The sequence below is a fragment of the Cicer arietinum genome, chromosome 6, assembly GCF_000331145.2.
Source record: "Cicer arietinum cultivar CDC Frontier isolate Library 1 chromosome 6, Cicar.CDCFrontier_v2.0, whole genome shotgun sequence".
In the NCBI taxonomy this organism is placed as follows: Eukaryota; Viridiplantae; Streptophyta; class Magnoliopsida; order Fabales; family Fabaceae; genus Cicer; species Cicer arietinum.
In genome coordinates, this window is record NC_021165.2 from 32,476,588 (window position 1) to 32,483,461 (window position 6,874).

Below are 6,874 nucleotides of genomic sequence, written 5' to 3' on the forward strand. Positions count from 1 at the left end.
GGACTTACCTGTAGTTGTGTGGGAAGGAATTTATTAGGGTTAAATGTATCGATTTGGGGAAAAACGAAACTAGTGCGTTATGGGTAAAACCTTAGAGTTAGGTTTTGTTTATATTGATGAATGTTTCGTGGTAAATGAATTTGAAGTCATTGTATATGATTATGAACAAATGAAATTGGTTGTATCTGGGTGTTATGTTGCTTTGATTTGTGTTCGTTGTTTTTGACATGCTCTTAATTGATATTGATGAGATTTGATGTGTGTATGGTTGGATTTGTGAATAAATGAATTGATATGTTTTGATGTGAGAATTTGTTGAGTTTGTGTTGTGTGAAACTTGAAAACCATTAAGTTAAATGAGCATTAAGAATGGGGAATCTCTTAATGTCTCGTTTACTTAATGTGCGTTTGTTTGTGAAAAATCGTTTAAGTTAACTGGGCGTTAAGAATGGGGAATCTCTTAATGTCTCGGTTACTTAATATTTTGTTTTGAAAACCGTTTAAGTTAACTGGACGTTAAGGAGGGGGAACCTCTTAATGTCTCGGTTACTTAATATTTTGTTTTGAAAACCGTTTAAGTTAACTGGACGTTAAGGAGGGGGAACCTCTTAATGTCTCGGTTACTTAATATTTTGTTTTGAAAACCGTTTAAGTTAACTGGACGTTAAGGAGGGGGAACCTCTTAATGTCTCGGTTACTTAATATTTTGTTTTGAAAACCGTTTAAGTTAACTGGACGTTAAGGAGGGGGAACCTCTTAATGTCTCGGTTACTTAATATTTTGTTTTGAAAACCGTTTAAGTTAACTGGACGTTAAGGAGGGGGAATCTCTTAATGTCTCGGTTACTTAATATTTTGTTTTAAAGAAAAATCGTTTAAGTTAACTGGGCGTTAAGAATGGGGAATCTCTTAATGTCTCGGTTACTTAATATTTTGTTTTGAAAACCGTTTAAGTTAACTGGACGTTAAGGAGGGGGAATCTCTTAATGTCTCGGTTACTTAATATTTTGTTTTGAAAACCGTTTAAGTTAACTGGACGTTAAGGAGGGGGAATCTCTTAATGTCTCGGTTACTTAATATTTTGTTTTGAAAACCGTTTAAGTTAACTGGACGTTAAGGAGGGGGAATCTCTTAATGTCTCGGTTACTTAATATTTTGTTTTGAAAACCGTTTAAGTAAACTGGGCGTTAAGAATGGGGAATCTCTTAATGTCTCGGTTACTTAATATTTTGTTTTGAAAACCGTTTAAGTAAACTGGGCGTTAAGAATGGGGAATCTCTTAATGTCTCGGTTACTTAATATTTTGTTTTGAAAACCGTTTAAGTTAACTGGACGTTAAGGAGGGGGAATCTCTTAATGTCTCGGTTACTTAATATTTTGTTTTGAAAACCGTTTAAGTAAACTGGGCGTTAAGAATGGGGAATCTCTTAATGTCTCGGTTACTTAATATTTTGTTTTGAAAACCGTTTAAGTAAACTGGGCGTTAAGAATGGGGAATCTCTTAATGTCTCGGTTACTTAATATTTTGTTTTGAAAACCGTTTAAGTAAACTGGGCGTTAAGAATGGGGAATCTCTTAATGTCTCGGTTACTTAATATTTTGTTTTGAAAACCGTTTAAGTTAACTGGACGTTAAGGAGGGGGAATCTCTTAATGTCTCGGTTACTTAATATTTTGTTTTGAAAACCGTTTAAGTTAACTGGACGTTAAGGAGGGGGAATCTCTTAATGTCTCGGTTACTTAATATTTTGTTTTGAAAACCGTTTAAGTTAACTGGACGTTAAGGAGGGGGAATCTCTTAATGTCTCGGTTACTTAATATTTTGTTTTGAAAACCGTTTAAGTTAACTGGACGTTAAGGAGGGGGAATCTCTTAATGTCTCGGTTACTTAATATTTTGTTTTGAAAACCGTTTAAGTTAACTGGACGTTAAGGAGGGGGAATCTCTTAATGTCTCGGTTACTTAATATTTTGTTTTGAAAACCGTTTAAGTTAACTGGACGTTAAGGAGGGGGAATCTCTTAATGTCTCGGTTACTTAATATTTTGTTTTGAAAACCGTTTAAGTTAACTGGACGTTAAGGAGGGGGAATCTCTTAATGTCTCGGTTACTTAATATTTTGTTTTGAAAACCGTTTAAGTTAACTGGACGTTAAGGAGGGGGAATCTCTTAATGTCTCGGTTACTTAATATTTTGTTTTGAAAACCGTTTAAGTTAACTGGACGTTAAGGAGGGGGAATCTCTTAATGTCTCGGTTACTTAATATTTTGTTTTGAAAACCGTTTAAGTTAACTGGACGTTAAGGAGGGGGAATCTCTTAATGTCTCGGTTACTTAATATTTTGTTTTGAAAACCGTTTAAGTTAACTGGACGTTAAGGAGGGGGAATCTCTTAATGTCTCGGTTACTTAATATTTTGTTTTGAAAACCGTTTAAGTTAACTGGACGTTAAGGAGGGGGAATCTCTTAATGTCTCGGTTACTTAATATTTTGTTTTGAAAACCGTTTAAGTTAACTGGACGTTAAGGAGGGGGAATCTCTTAATGTCTCGGTTACTTAATATTTTGTTTTGAAAACCGTTTAAGTTAACTGGACGTTAAGGAGGGGGAATCTCTTAATGTCTCGGTTACTTAATATTTTGTTTTGAAAACCGTTTAAGTTAACTGGACGTTAAGGAGGGGGAATCTCTTAATGTCTCGGTTACTTAATATTTTGTTTTGAAAACCGTTTAAGTTAACTGGACGTTAAGGAGGGGGAATCTCTTAATGTCTCGGTTACTTAATATTTTGTTTTGAAAACCGTTTAAGTTAACTGGACGTTAAGGAGGGGGAATCTCTTAATGTCTCGGTTACTTAATATTTTGTTTTGAAAACCGTTTAAGTTAACTGGACGTTAAGGAGGGGGAATCTCTTAATGTCTCGGTTACTTAATATTTTGTTTTGAAAACCGTTTAAGTTAACTGGACGTTAAGGAGGGGGAATCTCTTAATGTCTCGGTTACTTAATATTTTGTTTTGAAAACCGTTTAAGTTAACTGGACGTTAAGGAGGGGGAATCTCTTAATGTCTCGGTTACTTAATATTTTGTTTTGAAAACCGTTTAAGTTAACTGGACGTTAAGGAGGGGGAATCTCTTAATGTCTCGGTTACTTAATATTTTGTTTTGAAAACCGTTTAAGTTAACTGGACGTTAAGGAGGGGGAATCTCTTAATGTCTCGGTTACTTAATATTTTGTTTTGAAAACCGTTTAAGTTAACTGGACGTTAAGGAGGGGGAATCTCTTAATGTCTCGGTTACTTAATATTTTGTTTTGAAAACCGTTTAAGTTAACTGGACGTTAAGGAGGGGGAATCGGTGTCTTCACTGATTATGGCTAGACAACAAGAGTTGTGGGAAGCTTTTAGAGACCTACACTTGAACGTAGAGTTCGGACCGGGAATTTTGAAATTCGGAATGATTAAGATCTCGAGTGGATTACTTGAAGACATTGCGAATTCTCAGGATGACGTCTTAATTCAAGAGAAGAGGAATCTAATAGTACAAGGGAAGACGACTGAGTTCAAGATTGGGGCAGATAATGTTTTGCGGTGTAATGGTAGGATTTGTGTACCAGCCATTACAGATATGCGGAAAACGATTCTAGAAGAGGCGCATAAGAGTAAGCTGAGTATTCATCCTGGGGCAACAAAGATGTATCAGGATTTGAGGCAGAATTATTGGTGGCCAGGAATGAAGAAACATGTGGCGGAATATGTATCCACTTGTCTAACTTGTCAGAAAGCGAAGGTGGAACATCAGCGACCTGCTGGAATGTTGCAACCTTTAGATATACCTGAATGGAAGTGGGACAGCATTTCCATGGATTTTATAACCGGATTACCAAAGACAAGGAGAAAGAATGATTCCATATGGGTGATAGTGGATCGACTAACTAAATCTGCTCACTTTTTGCCGGTAAGGACCACCTATAAGGTAGATCAGCTAACGGAGATCTACATTGCTGAAATTGTGAGGTTACACGGGGTACCATCGAGCATTGTATCAGACCGTGATCCGAAGTTCACATCGCATTTTTGGGGAGCATTGCACGAAGCGTTGGGAACGAAGCTACGATTGAGTTCAGCTTACCATCCACAAACGGACGGACAGACTGAAAGGACGAATCAGTCCTTGGAAGATCTGTTGAGAGCATGTGTTTTAGATGATAGGGGAAGTTGGGATGATGTACTTCCGTTGATTGAGTTCACTTACAACAATAGTTTCCACGCGAGCATTGGAATGGCACCTTATGAGGCTTTATATGGGCGCAAGTGTCAAACGCCCTTGTGTTGGTATAAAGACGGTGAGAATATGATTGTCGGACCAGAGATGGTGCAACAGACCACAGCTAAAGTAAGGAAGATCAAGGAGAAAATGAAGACTTCACAAGATCGCCAGAAGAGTTACGCGGACAAGCGTCGCAGACTTTTGGAATTCGAACAGGGTGACCATGTATTTCTGAGAGTCACACCTACTACTGGAGTAGGTAGAGCCTTGAAATCGAAGAAGTTGACTCCGAAATTCATTGGACCATATCAGATTTCTGCACGAATTGGGCCGGTTGCTTATCGGATTGCATTACCTCCGATACTGTCCAATATCCATGACGTGTTTCATGTGTCGCAGTTGAGGAAATATCTCGCAGATCCATCTCACGTGATCGAACCAGACACAATCCAGCTAAAGGATAACCTGTCGTTCGAAGTACCACCCGTGAGAATTGATGACAGGAAGATTAAGCGGTTGAGGACCAAGGATGTTTCGTTGGTCAAGGTGATCTGGAACCCAATTACTGGAGATGCGACTTGGGAGTTGGAGAGCAAGATGAGAGAACAACACCCAGAGTTATTTATCGATGCATAGTTTCGAGGACGAAACTAATTTTAGGGGGGGAGTAATGTAAGACCCATAATTTTAAAGTACCGTTTATGTATTTTTGGTGTATTTTGGATTTTGGCTCGGAGGCTTTTAAGCCAAGGTTAATAATATTTTGGAGTTTTATAATCGAAAAGATATTTCGATGCCAATTAGAATTTCTCGTCGATAAATAAATTGAATTTAACTGCGGAAAATCCTTTACGGAGAATTTAAGGCGTTTCGGGTGAAACGGTAATTTAATAAATATCTAGATTTTGAGATATTTGTTAAGTTATATTTATTATATTTATATATGTTTGTTTGGAGGGAAAAAGAAAGGAAAACTAGAAGGAAGGAAAAGGAAAAGAAAATAGTATATAAAGGAAGGAAGGAAAAAGGAAGAAAGGAAAAACAAAGGAAAGAAAAAGAAAGGAAGGAAATTTCCAAATTTCCATCTCCTTCCTCTGAACTTCACACGAGAGCAAACCCAAAATTCCATCCTTCTCCATTTTTCGTTTTCGTTGCTTCCTTTTCTTCAAAGCTAGTGACCCAAGGTTGGGTGAGAGTTAGATCAAGGTTTTCGCAACTCCACTCTTCCTCTTTGATTCGAAAACGAAGAAAAACGGTTTTTGAGATCCAAACACAAACCCCTCCGTTTCTTCTAGATCCAAACCTCATTTCTCGAAGAGATAGAAGGGAAAGTTGCTCACCACCACGCTACGGTGCTAGTGAACTAATTTGGAAGCGGCGTTGCGAGCGGAAAATTTACCGGAATTACTCGCGGTACCGGAAACGCGCGTTAAAGCTAACGTTGAGGTAAGGGCTCCTTCCAAACTTCTAGTTTGCATTAGGGACTTATCTGTGGTTGTGTGGGAAGGAATTTGTTAGGGTTTAATGTATCGATTTGGGGAAAAACGAAACTAATGCGTTATGGGTAAAACCTTAGAGTTAGGTTTTGTTTATATTGATGAATGGTTCGTGGTAAATGAATTTGAAGTCATTGTGTAAGATTTTGGGTAAATGAAACTTGTGTGTTTTGAGTAGTGGATTGTGTCGATTTGTGTTCGTTGTTTTTGACATGCTCTTAATTGATATTGATGAAATTTGATATGTGTATGGTTGGATTTGTGAATAAATGAATTGATATGTTTTGATGTGAGAATTTGTTTGAGTTTGTGTTGTGTGGAATTTGAAAACCATTAAGTTAAATGAGTATTAAGAATGGGGAATCTCTTAATGTCTCGGTTACTTAATATTTTGTTTTGAAAACCGTTTAAGTTAACTGGACGTTAAGGAGGGGGAATCTCTTAATGTCTCGGTTACTTAATATTTTGTTTTGAAAATCGTTTAAGTTAACTGGGCGTTAAGAATGGGGAATCTCTTAATGTCTCGGTTACTTAATATTTTGTTTTAAAGAAAAATCGTTTAAGTTAACTGGGCGTTAAGAATGGGGAATCTCTTAATGTCTCGGTTACTTAATATTTTGTTTTAAAGAAAAATCGTTTAAGTTAACTGGGCGTTAAGAATGGGGAATCTCTTAATGTCTCGTTTACTTAATGTGCGTTTGTTTGTGAAAAATCGTTTAAGTTAACTGGGCGTTAAGAATGGGGAATCTCTTAATGTCTCGTTTACTTAATGTGCGTTTGTTTGTGAAAAATCGTTTAAGTTAACTGGGCGTTAAGAATGGGGAATCTCTTAATGTCTCGTTTACTTAATGTGCGTTTGTTTGTGAAAAATCGTTTAAGTTAACTGGGCGTTAAGAATGGGGAATCTCTTAATGTCTCGGTTACTTAATATTTTGTTTTGAAAACCGTTTAAGTTAACTGGGCGTTAAGAATGGGGAATCTCTTAATGTCTCGTTTACTTAATGTGCGTTTGTTTGTGAAAAATCGTTTAAGTTAACTGGGCGTTAAGAATGGGGAATCTCTTAATGTCTCGGTTACTTAATATTTTGTTTTGAAAACCGTTTAAGTTAACTGGACG